At 38.2% G+C, this 14060-nt stretch overlaps 1 long non-coding RNA gene across 1 annotated transcript; it reads right to left on the minus strand.

The window, feature by feature from the left end:
- Window positions 1-422: 422 nt before the first annotated feature.
- On the minus strand, window positions 423-2361 carry LOC128280849 (uncharacterized). Its single transcript, XR_008271035.1, has 3 exons — window positions 2247-2361; window positions 1664-1738; window positions 423-595 (listed from the first exon to the last, which is right to left on the minus strand). It is a non-coding gene; the product is annotated as an uncharacterized LOC128280849 (long non-coding RNA).
- Between the last annotated feature and the right edge of the window lie 11699 nt (window positions 2362-14060).

The raw sequence follows: 14060 nt of genomic DNA on the forward strand, positions 1-14060 counted from the left end.
AACCCGGCCTAGATGTTATGACCGGATCTGATGCGCCACATTGGTGCGTTCAAAACACTTAGTTTGGAAAAGCTGAGTTGGTGTTGTAAAAGATACTTTTAAAAGAAGGTTAAAGTGAATGGAAGTCTGTGCACCGGTAGGAAACCGGAAAAGAGGAGGTGAGTCCGTTGACCGCTTAAGTACCAAGCTCTCTTGGATCCAATCCTAGACATGCACACCGCCATTGCCACACTCTAACATCTTGTATAATTTTGAGAAAACTGCTTGATTATGACCATCTTAAGAAAATGATTAAGGTTGCAAAACGTTTGCTTAAATTATTTATTTTCTTGGGAAAACATTTACTTTATGAAAACTTTATGCGTCATCGTGATCTTTTAAAAACAAGTAGATTTTATAAAACGAACCCTAGTGCTAGCCAGTTTAATAATCCCCAAAATAAAATTAATTAAAAATAGCGGCCTTATTACAACTTTAAGCATAATAAAAATAAAATAATCCAAATTAAAGGCTAAACTTATTTAAAATCGTCAATCAATCTTCATGGCCACTCTGAATCCCGCCCAGCTCCAAGTCCACCAATTCTAGGGCTCACCTGCAAGGATGGAAGAGGAAGGGGGTGAGTTTGGGAAAACTCAGTGTATACAGAAACCCATCCAAAGCCCAAATCAGCTCGAGCCCATTGGGCCTAAGCCCTATTCAGATAATAGTACATGAGGTCAAGCCCTTTTCGAATCTGATGAGCAAGGCCTTAGCCCTTTTAACATAACAATGTGGCCCATAGGCCCGGTTCAAGAACATGAGTATCAATGAAATAATGAATGCAAGCCCATCTGGAAGACTACTCAACCCACCAACCGCTACACCGCCTGCACCAACCCTACACACCATGTGGGAATATCTCAACCCACCCACCCTACACACCATTGTTGTAAAGAACGCCTCAAATTTCATCGATTGAGGCAAAGCCTCCAAGACGTGGTTGAACCACTTTCGATACTTCCTCCATTAATACCCCAATCCCATGCAATGATATTAATAAATGCATATCATGCAAAATACATGAGTAATCAATCATGCGTTCACCAATTTAAACCCTAGGGGTATATTGGTAATTTTGCTATTTAGGGGTAATTTCGGTAATTTTGCTCTTTAGGGGTAATTTCAGTAATTTTGCTCTTTAGGGGTAATTTCGTGATCTACGCTACTACACAAGCTAATTCAGTAATTTTTATCAGTTTTATGCAATTTGATTCTCCCATCTAACTGACAGGCTACTTTGCCCACCTCTTGCCCATATTGGGCCGTAAGCCCATTGGGCCCAGTTTTGGCCCATCGAGGCCCTTTTCCCGGAATACGTTGATACGTCACACAAACTTACTTACCACTTTGTGGTGCTAGATCTAATAATTACTCTATGTCTTGAGAGCATTCAGATACTCACAAGCCTATGAAATGCCGGATTTTGGCATTTCGCTTTGCCGAATTGAACTAAAGAAGGGTGTTCTAGACACACCTGTTTCATGACGATCGCCATTGAGATCCCTTACGATGTCCTACAATTATTCATCACCATTTTTAGCATACAAGTTATGCTTAACAAACTCAAAATCCACCCTACCTTATTCGGCCAAAGAACCCTTATTGACCATAAGTTGCTTACCTTCACAGGGTCCAATAATACGATTCAAGCTTATCCAAGTCGATACTCCAAGCCTCGCTGCTCCTCCAAAGTTGTCTATATCACACAGTCCAAGTCAGTCACTTGCCCACAAGGGCAAAATAGTCATTTAACACCCTAGGGGCAAATGGTAATTTTACCCTACAAGGGTATTTCAAGAATTTTACCCCCTGAGGGTATTTTAGTAATTTTTCAAACAATGGGTATTTTGGTAATTTTATAAACAAAGGGTATTTTACTAATTTTACAAACCAGGGGTATTTTGGTGATTTTATAAACCAAGGGTATTTTGGTAATTCTGTAAATTGAGGGTAAAATGGTAATTCTGTAAATCGGGAGTACTTTGGTAATTTTACAAGTCGAGGGCATTTCAGTAATTGGTAAACTAAAGTATTCTAAACATGGATAACAATACGAATGGGCCTAAAGCCTATTCTCGGCCCAAATGGGCCCACACGCTCGTGTGGCCCTTTTAGCCCAAACCTAGCCACAGATATTCGATTCACCTAGCCTAGTCCAATATTTACTACACAATCCAACAACAAGAGTAGTGATAAATACACACCTGATAGGAGACTGGAGTTAATCCGCGCTCCAAGCACTTCTAGCCGATGCCCAACCCAAACGAGCTCGCCATAACGCGAAAGGGATCAGCCAAGAAAGGTACCTTTGCTCTCCTCATAGTTCTCTCTATTTAAAGCCAGCTTCGCATCCACTCCTATGTTAGCTTACCGATGTGGGATCCCTCCATCATCAGAGTTTAAATTCAACACCAACTCTTGCCATCCCAACATAGCAAAATAATCAACCTTTGCATGCCAAGGATTCAACCAAAGTCCTCTTATATGCCAACTCACGCCATCACCACTAGGCCACCAACTCATTTGTGTCATAAATCCAACACATTAAACTTTAAAGCGCACCTACTTGCTTCTAGATTTATTGAAAAGAAAAACCAAAATATATTGCAAGAGCCAAGACTTGAACCTTGGACCCCTTGCTTCCTCTATGGCGTCACTTCCTTGTCCCCTAAGTGGCGTCACCTTGCCACTACACCACACTCCTTTTTTGTGTCACAATTTCTCCAACAATATTCTTAAGGCCTACCTACTACACCTGTGGTTTGATCTACCTTAAATTTTTACTAGAGTCCGTGTTTGAACCCAAGACTTCTCCAACACTTCTCAAGACACTTAACCACTAAAATAAGCCTTCATTAACAAAATTTACATGCACAACAAAATATTAAAAGCTGCCTTCAACCGCTCCCATGCTCAAGGCCCAAAACTTCTAGGCCCAAATTCAGGGTGTTACAGAGGTTGATGCCTAGAAGAAGAGAAGAGCCACCGTGAGAAGCAAGAAAGAAGCAGTTGCAAAATACCCCCCGTATCTAACTGTTATCTCTACTTAATGTTCATTGTCTGAGGATAAACCTTCTCGACATTTGTTTTTCCCTTTCTTTTATCGTTATTTTGCTTTTATTGCTGAAAAACATTATTGCAACTCAAATTTGTGTTTTTAATTCAATGATTATGGCTTAATTTTGTTTTTGCTAGATTGATTATGAATCTTTAAGTTTGGGCTCTTGATTTTATGTTATAGATGTTTTGTGCAAGTGATAATTCATTCATTTAAGTTGAATTACTATTAATGCTTATAAATGTATGGCCAACATAGGTTAATGAATTAATTTTTTAATCTAAGAAGAGGTAATAGTTAATAGACATAGATTAAATGTTGCATATCATGTTGATATCGAAAGATGATTGTTGTATGCATAAATTGTATGTATTGCCTGAGAAGGTGATCTTAAGGTTAGTTTGACATAGACATATGCGAGGTAATGATGAGACACAAGTAGGACTTTGAAATAAGCTTATGACTTAAATAATTGGTTTAGTAAATTTTCATATTGCCATAATTTATCGTAACATCTTCTAACATAAGTGTCAATGATCACTAGTTAAGGAAAAATAATTGTTTTAGCATATTCATGTCATATTTGTTAAATCTTGTGTTAAATTTTCTTGCTGCTATTATCTTTTATATTCTGTTTATTTTATTTTGTTTGCGTCCTTGGTGTGCTTAGTATTTAATTTCTTACCCCAATTCAATATATTTATTTGTCACTTATCAAATTGTTAATAATTAATTCTACAAATAATCTACATATATAGTCTCTATGGAGACGATAACTCTTATACTTACTACTTATTACTTGTCACTACTGTGTATAATTGCACATATTTGACAATCACTCGACAAGTTTTTGGTGGTGTTTCCAAGGACTGTGTTTTAGACATTATTTGTGAAACCAAAATTTTGTAGTTTGGTTTAAATTCTTTTGTTTTTATTTAAGTTTTCTTTATTTTTTTTCTTAGGCACGAATAGTTTATGAACATAGATCAAATTATTGATCTACTTCATGTTGATCCTAAGATTGAACACACTTTTAAAAGAAAAAGAAGAAGAGAATGAGTAGCCCAAAGACAAGATACAAAAATGGATCCTAAACAAAAAAATCAGAATCAATGAGCTGTTAACAATGTTCATAATCCGGTCACTGTTACTGATGACAAAGACCGTGCCATCCATCACTATGGCATGCTTTTATTTAATGAACGCAATCCAGGAATTGTGAGACCTGATATTGAGGCCCTTCGATTTGAATCCATTGATTCAATAAGTTGTTGTGGAAATTTCCTCATCATGGCATTCCTCATTGTATTCAGTTGGAGAACTTTTACAATAGTCTCAATGCACCTACAAGAATAGTGGTAGACACTTCAACTAATGGAGCTCTTCTTTCAAAATTGTACGCTGAAGCATAAGAAATCCTTGAAAAGAATTCTAGCAATAACTATTAATGGTTGACTAATCTAGTAGCCATAGGAAAAAGAGTGGTCAGAGTTCATGAAGTCGATGCACTTATGTCTTTAAAAGCCTAGGTATATTCTATGACTTCCATGTTTAAGAATATTACAACTAATGGTTTTAATGCTAACATGTCAGGTCAACAACCAAGCCAGATTGAAAATATCTCTTGCATTTACTGCGAAGATGGTCATATGTTTGAAAATTTCCCATCAAATCCAGAATCCATCTACTACATGGGTAACCAAAATCATTGATTGATGTAAATCGTGATAAGTTTTAAATTTATGATTGATCATACTTGAAAACTAACTATTATCACGATAAAGACAAGCGCACCTATCAAACAGTAGTATAATTTATAGCAAGACCGGAATGCCGAACCCATAAGAAATAAAAGTACTAGTATTAACTCTCTTTTTATTATCTAGCCTAAAAATAAAGGGGTTTGTTTTATCTAAATTAATTAACTGAAATAAGAATGCACAGGAGGAAAATTAAGGAAATACTTTTGGGAAAAAATGATTGATTTGGACAATACCCAAGGGAAAATCCACCTAGACTTCACTTGTTATTTGACTCTGAATCAGACGATTTATTCACTTGACTTTATCCGTAGAAATCCCTAAGTTATATTATTATCTCTCTCGAGACTAACAACATCTAACCCTAGGTTGATTAATTAAAATCTCTTTCTAATTAAAACCCCTAGTGTTGCATTAACTCGATCTATGGATTCCCTTATTAAGTTTCACCTTAATCCATTAAAATTATGTCGCCCTATGTCTAGGGGTGCAATCAACTCCGCTTTATTATACTAGATCTACTCTTAGACAGGGACTTTTGCTCATTTGAATAAGCACATTAATACTTGAATCAATATCATGGACTATTAAAGCAAGAATTAAGAACTCATAATTAAGAACAAGTCAAATATTTATCATATAATTCAGAAAATAATAACAAGATCCATCTTAGGTTTCATTCCCCTTAGGTATTTAGGGGATTTAGTTCATAAGTGTAAAAGAAAACATCTTAGAAGAATAATGATAACAAAACATAAAGAAAACCCAAAAACTCCTGAAGGAAATTGAAGGGAGATCTTCAGTCTTGAAGGATAATCCGGGTTCTAAGATGGATCAATCTACTTTCTTCGAGTAATTCCTTGCCTCCTACTCCTTGTGTCTCTTCTAGGTACCTCCTGGGGTGTTTATATAGGCTTTAGAATGCTTCAAAACCCTTAAGAGTGGCCTTTTTCGAATAGGACTAGACTTGGGCTCGACAGGGACACGCTCGTGTGCAAGTGCTTCAACCCGTGTTCGAGTCTGTTGAATAGACACGGGTGTGTGGTCTACCCGTGTAAGGAAGTCTAGGCCATGTTAGAGTCTACTAAAATAAGATGGGCATGTGAACTACCTGTGTGAGGAAGTTTAGGCCGTGTTGATTTCCCACGTTGACCCATTTTCTCCATTTTTGGCCCGTTTCTCGCTCTTTTTACTCTCCTATGCTAAACTATTTATAAAACATGAAATTAAAGGATCAAGAGCATTGAATTCACCAAATCTAAGGATAATTCAAGCAAAAATATGCTATGCATGGGATAAAAATATGTATAAATTACGGTTTATCAAATACCCCCACACTTAAGCGTTTGCTTGTCCTCAAGCAAAATCCTCAACTCACAATCAAAATAAATTCTTCTCAACTTATAATTCTCATCAATAGTGTCTCAAAATAATCCATAAGTAATCATACATTGAAAATTCAACCCGAAGAACATCAAAGTTTCAAACATTCCAAGTTAAGCATTTTATCACGAAAACATAGGTGTCTCCCCTCATCTAAGTAATCACCTTTGATTCAAAATATCACAGAGTTTCACATCCTCACTGAAGATTCAATCAAATCACTCGAGGTGTTTAAGGACAATAAATTTAGCACTCAACAGTCAATATGAAAAGTTATTACCATAGGCTTGCGTGAAAATCAAATCTCCACCACTATATATTGAAATGATACATCAATCAAAAGGTCTTTAGAGGGTTGTAACGTGGCTTTGGTTAGGGGGTGTGGTTACATACTAAAAAAGAAGGTTAGAATCGAGGTTGAATTGAAAAATTACGTAACTAGAAAAATACTACAACTAAAAAATTACATTCCTAATTAGAAGATCCTATAATTGAGCTTTTCTTCATGGAATAAGGAATTAAATACTTAAGCTCAAAAACAAAGAATTACTACTAATATGTATGTTTTTGTTTTGTTTTTCTTTTTGATCTAATATGTATGTTTTTGTTTTGTTTTTCTTTTTTAAGAACAAGTCAAAAATAACATAGAACTTTACTAATTATCAAAAATAAAACATAGTTAAGCAATTTATTCAAATCAAATCTCGACAAAAATAGGGATCAAATGAGGGGATTTCAACAATAATGGGTTATGGGTTAATATTGAGGGTAAATCAATGAATGGCTTGTTAAGCTCAAGGGGGTTTACTAAAGGTTAATTATGAGGGTAGACTGTTATGTAGTAAGTGGGTTAAACCTAAGTGCCTTTATCATCTCGACATATCGAATCAAATGGTGTGGTCTTGACATGCATAATCAAAGCAAGTTCTACAATAACAAATCAATATTGACGCACTCATAGCAACAATAAAAGTGAGCATGAAAGAAATAATATATGCTCTAAAGGCTCAAGATCACAAAAAATTATGGCTTTTTGATGTTAAACCTGTGAATTTCAACTCAAGATAATACCTAAACTTGGAGGAACAACCTAAAAATTTTAATTCTCAAAAATCAACTTATCATGCTTGATTCTCTAATTCTTTAAAGTTTAAACAATCAATGCATAAATGCCTATGTTTTAATTCAAGATTTATCAGTAAAAATCACAAATTAATCAAAATTCATTCTAATAATGATATGAGTGATTCACGTGAGAATAAGACAAAATTTAGGGATTTTTCTGATAATGATATAAATAACCCCCTACACTTAAATGTACATTGTCCTCAATGTACAAAGATAGATTTACTAAAAATTATAGATATAAGATCATAAGATAGGGAGAGAAGTGAAACTTCCAGAATGTTAAATGGAATCCTTGAATTGGATTCTTGGAGAATAGTATGCTAAGGCAAGTGTGAGATTGGAAGAGGATACTCCGGTGGTGGTAGAGGTTCGTTAGCCCATAAATCCTACTCCAAAAGAATATTATATCTGGTGGTAGCTATGGTCGTGGTCGAGCAGGACATGGCAGTCGTGGAGAACCTTTTCCAGTGGAGTTACAAATTCCTAAGTAATAGAGATCTTTGGAGCTCTTTATAACTGCCATAAAATCAATAACTCTTTAGGAAATATAAAGTAGCATGATTATTCGTAAAGAAATGGCTGAAAATATAAATTGTTTAATATAAATTATAAAGCCTAAGGATGTAATAAAAATAAAATTAAAGAAAAATAAAATAAAAACTAGTTTAAAAAAAAGTAAAAACATAAAAATAATAAATAAAAGTCTTTAATCATGTTCATCGCTAGATGGTTCGCGAGGTGGGGGCGACGATGAGATGTGAAGGTGCTGACAAATCGGATGTAGTGTTGCATCAATGTGATCGAAGCGCTGAAAACATTGCTGCTCGAATTGAGTTAGGCGCTCAGAGATGTCAGAGAGTAAAGCAGCCACATGAACTGGGCGATGAATAGGTGGTGGTTGAGAGGGTGGATCCTCGTGAGGTGGAGGGACATCATCAGTAATATCCTTTGGGTCCTCCTGCTTGACTGACTGGATGAGGTAGTACTGGGGAGGAACAAATCCACGTTTTCGCTTGATCATCCTCATATGGAGCATACTCGAGATGCTCTGTGGGGACATCTGACCAATCAAGGTGAGGGAGGATGCTTGCACCGTTGTGTTGACGAGACCGAAGTACCACACCAGGCGAGTCACATGAGGGCCGATGGAAATAACTCCCTTCCTATGCCACTCCGTCTTATGGCGAATGGCGAGGGCAATGAAATAGGCAAGGTCGAACACGTGCCCATGAGCCATGCTCTATAGAAAATAGATTTCGTTAGTGTTGACGACACTAGTGCTTTCTCACCGTCCTGTCAGGGTGTGGGCTAGGATGGTGTGTAGTTATCGCAAGGATGGGGTGAGAGCCAATGCCTTGGATCGACTAGGGTCATAGGTGGCTGAAGCAGGAACGAGGCCCCTCCAACAGTTTGAAGGAGAGTAGTGGATGTGGCGATGGAGGCTCGCGAAGTCGTCGTCGTCCATGAACTCCTCCATGTATAGTCCTAACGAGACTCCAAACTCAGGCACACTCAACTAGCAAACTAAATCACCGAGATAGAGCTGGACCGTTCCAGGATCATCAAACTCTATCATAACAACTTGAAGATAGAAGGTTGAACAGAGTTCGAGTGTGAGCTCGAGGTACGTCGGCCCGAAGATCTCGAAGAAGAGCCCCTACGGGTCAGTAGTCAGGATGGCTCAGATAGCGTCAGCAAGTTGGACCTGCTCTAGTGCGACCCAATCAATGCAACAACCCACACCTAGGGGTTGGGCTCGTAGTATCTGAAATAGTTCCTCTTGGGGTCCCGGTGGAAATTATAGGAATGGCTGCTTGATTTGGGTGGAAGGACCCAAGAAGGATGCTGCTCCTTTTCACTTCTTTGAGGCTGGGACGGCGGGTTTTTGACCACGTGAGTTCGTCATGGTATCTGCAATGAAAAAAGTAAGCAAGCATGTTAAAACTAAATAAGAATACTTCATAGTGGTTACTAACTAAAGGGAAAATCTTCTGAAAAATAACCACGTCCTAATAGATATATCAAATCATTATTAGCATTAGGAAAACAAAAATAGTTCTAACGAAATACGTAGCAAATGAGTGCATGATAGCATGAAATCCATGGAAACACAAGAATGAATTAATGTACATAATGCATCAACTAAAATGAAAAATTTCTAAATAAGAAAAAAGAGCATAAGAATGATTATCATTAGAATCATTCAAATAAAACAAGAAATAACAAGATAATAGAGAGAAGAGAGTGGAAAAATGCCATAGTGCTTGTGGGTTGGCCACAGGTGTGGGCAGTGATGCCGGGTGGTGCGCAAGGGTCAGAAGAGGGGAGAAGGGAGAGAAAAATGGAAGGAGAAAGGAGTGGCTGGTCGGTGGTGGGAGATTGGATTTTCGGTGGCTAGGGTTAGGTATTAGGGAAAAGGGTTAATGAATAGTGGAGGGTCTATATAGATATTGGGGCACACGGCTGTGGGGCACGCTTGTGTGCCTTTATTTTAGCCCGTGTGTTTCGTGATTTTCAAATTTGGGTACATCTAGCCCATGCTCGTGTTCCTTGGGTGTGGTGGTGCACATGGCCATGTCGCACAGCCGTGTCCTGCTTCATTCGCTTCTCCCAGCCTGAGTATAAATGCGCACGCCAGTGTTGTTTTGACAGTATCGGCCATGGCTGGTAGGCAGGGGCGTGTCGCGCACTCGTGCTAATTTGGTAGTTTCGACCATGGTTTATAGACATAGGCGTGTCGCACGCCCGTATAGATTTGGCAGAATTGCCCATGGCCACTTCGCACGGCCATGCCAAGGTATCGAATCCCGTGTTGGGGCAAAATTTTGCTCGGTTCTCCCACTTCCGTATCGTACGGTCATGTTGCATCTCGTGGTATGCCCACGGCTGAAGGCACGCCCGTGTGCCTTGCCGTGTGGATTTGGACAACCTGCGTTTAAGGACTTAGTTTGTGACAGCCCAAAATTGACCCTAGTCGGAAGGTGGTCTCGGGACCACAAAACCGAGGCATAAAAATAATTAAAAATTTATTTTGATGCCTATAATATGTGTGTGCTCATGTATGACATTTTATGATGATTGATTTAGTGTTATAAGGGTGAATTCCACGAGAAAGGACTTAGTAATGAACTTTGAAAGTATGATAGGAAATGTGTGATGACTAATTAAAGCATGCATGCAAAATAATGGACTTGCATGTCAAATTCCCCTTTTATAGGTGGTGGCGGCCATGACAAGGAGGATGGGCTAAACATGTCATGAAACATGTTTTGTCGGTGCATTAGGGTGAAATAATAAACAAAGGTGTATGGGTGATAAAAAATGAATAAAAAATGTGTGTGAGTGTGGTAATCCCCCCATTGCCGTGAGTTGTAGAGAAGGAAAGAAAAAATCTTGTTCATCCTTTCTTTGAGCCAAAACTAAGGAAGAAGGAGGATTTTTGCTTCATGCTTGGTTTGGAAGAGATCTAGAAGGAGATTTGGCTAAGTTTGCATCAAGATTAAGGTATGTATGAGGTTGTGTTAGGAGTTTCATGCATGTTTTGGTTGCTAACTTGATGTGCATGTTAGCCATGGCTCAAATCTTTGTTAAGCCATGGAAATGGTATTTGGCCAAAGTTGTTATGGTGATAAAGCCATTGCATGCTAAGTGTGAAGCTTGATGATGATGCATGCAATGATGGATTGTCTACTCTTGAGTAAGATTTTGAGCTTTCTTTTGTTTTATCATGATTGAAGTTGAAAAGGAGCATGATTGTCATATTCGCCATGATGCATTCATGAGCATGGTTCATGCTTCTTGCATGTTAGTTAAAATTTGTGTTTTGGATGGCTATGGACACCTTGAAATTCGCCATGCTCATATATGTATATATATGTTTGCACATGATGTTTTGGTTATGAAGGAAGTGATGAATAAGTTTGTTTAAAGAAGAAGATGTTGAAGAATAATTGTGAAATTGTAAGCACATTCTGCCTAGCACACATATGAGTGCTTGATGCTATATTGTAAGTTTTGAGCTACAATATGCAAAGCATTAACTAGTAAAATGCATGCTGTTTTTGTGTGGTATTAAGTGCATAATTGGCCTCAACATGGACAAGTATATTCGGCCTTGGGTAGCCTATTGAAGGCCTTAGCTTTTCCTTGATGCTCGAATAAATTGTATTGAATTGCTTGATGTAGTATAAAATGTGCATGACCATTGTGTATTCAAGCTAAAGGGTGGCCATATGACCATTTAAATTCCTTGTCATATTCGCCATAAGCTAGCACAATGAGGTTTTGATAAATTGAATTTGTTTGAATTAGCTCAAGAGCTAAGAGGGCCACAATTGGACAAGGGGAAGGAAAAAGTAATCGAATAGCCGTAAAAGCCGTTCGACAACATCCGAGGTAAGTCCTCAAGAAGTGACCTTACTTGAATTATGTGGAATGAAATATGGATGTATTGATTATTGATTTATGTGTGTATGAGTATTGAATGATACCGGGCTAAGTCCCAAGGCGATTATGTTAGTGATTATAATTGTGTTTGAGCCTTAGTAACGAAAATAAATATGTATGTCCAATGATTATTGATGTATTTGTGCATAAGAAATTGAATGATATCCGGGCTAAGCCCCAAGACAATTATGCTGGAAATTATAACCGGGTTAAGACCAAGGCAATTGTGCTAGTGGCTACATCCGGGCTAAGACCAAGGCATTCGTGCGAAGTCATTCTATCCGGCTAAGACCCAAGGCATTTGTGCAAATCGTGATATCCGGGTTAAGTCCGTAGGCCTTGGTGCGGGTTACCATAACCGGCTATGTCCGAAGGCGATTGATCGAGTAGCGACATCCGGTTAAACTCGAAGGTATGTGATTTGAAAATTATAAGCTTGCTGGAAAATTTCAGCTAATGCACTGTGAAATTTCCCAATGACAAGGTAAGTGCGGTGTGTGCTTTTGCGCTAGGAGTAAGAGCGTGTGAATATCCGCTCCTATGATGGAACGAGTTATCGGCCTTAATGAAGCCGTTATTTGTGTATGAACATAAGAGTTGGGATGGTGAAGTAAGTATGATTATGTGAATGTGCATTAATGAAATGATACATTTAACTATGTGAATGTATTGCTGTAATTAGAGTTGATTATATTTCTTGAGACTTACTAAGCATAAAAATGCTTACACCGCTGCTTTGGCTCTCAGTTTTCTAGATTTCGCTCGATAGCAATCGGATTCGGGATCGTTGAAGTCGAAGTCATCCACACTATCAAGCCCCCATTTTGGTATAAATTCTTGGTTGAACTTGAAATGGCATGTATAGGACTACCCTTGTTGGTTTAAATATGTTATGATGTATATGTGTACGGCCATGCGAAAATGGCTCGTAATAGTGAAGTATCAACTTAAACTATTTGCGGTTTGTATATATATATATATGGTGTCATGATGTGACTATGAATTGGAAATGGGAATGTTGGTCACATGATCAGCCATTGGCATGGTTAAAATGATCATATGTGGACCTATGTAAGGCAAGACTAGTTGGTTCATGGAGACTACAAAATAGGTAAGACCTACCTTAAAACAGATGCTGCCAGCTGCAGTAACGTGAATGTGAAAAATCACCAAAATTTGTAGGAATGGTATTAAATAGTGAATCAGATATGTAAATGAACATTGATGAGTCTATTTTCATATGGAAGAAACGAAATGGTCATAGGAGTTACATGTTAAGAGATATTAAAGCTATTGTAAGACAGGGCCAGAACGGTTTCTGGGTTCCCTGTCGCAACTTTAAAAATTTACTATAAATTATCCAGAAAGAATTAGGAGACATACCTTATATGTACAGATTTCATTTTGAGTCTAGTTTCATTTGAAACAAACGCCACCAGCATTAAAGCCCTGTACAGAGAGATATTCAAGTTATACCGCGCGAAGGTCAGAGCAGTCGATCCCTGTAACATGGGTGACTTTAACTAATAAACTGTACCAATTGGCCCGACCAAAAATTCTAGAAATAAATTCATGGATGGATATATGAGTCTAAATTCAGGGAAAATTTACGAAACTAGTTTCCGAGTTTTGAAACTCGAGATATGATTTTTAAGGCGACAGTGACGCAGTTTTTCCAGCCTGACTGAAATGTCCAATGGATGGGCAAAACAAGTGAACTTGGCTTGCTAACCCTCGTGTCCGACAACGGCGATGGTCTCGGGTTCGGGTGTTACAATTTTATTGGTATCGAGCCACGGTTTAGTCGATTCTAGGACTACCGTGAGGTGTTTGGGGTCTAGCTATACATGCCATTAAATGATGAATCGATAGTGTGGTGATTTCGACAATTTGACTTTGAGTTTGTTTATAGCAATGGATCCCGATCCCAACCGAGCAATAGCTGATGATGTGGAGAGTGTGGCGCTGCTCCCGACAAGGGACAGCGCCGGCGGACTCTCAACCTATGGCCAGCAATCCGAATGATGAGGCTAGGCAAGCCTTTTATAGTGTGATGAACGAATGGTTTAATCAATACATTCGAACTAACACTACTGTCCCACAACCTCCATTCCCGACAAATGCAACCCTAGCACCTACAATACCTCCGAATCGACCAAATAAGGTCAAGTAAGCCCCAATCGATAGGATTCGAAAACATGGGGCCACTGAATTTAAAGCTACGGATGATGATGATGCCGAAC

This window comes from Gossypium arboreum, chromosome 9 (assembly GCF_025698485.1).
Source record: "Gossypium arboreum isolate Shixiya-1 chromosome 9, ASM2569848v2, whole genome shotgun sequence".
NCBI classification, from domain to species: domain Eukaryota; kingdom Viridiplantae; phylum Streptophyta; class Magnoliopsida; order Malvales; family Malvaceae; genus Gossypium; species Gossypium arboreum.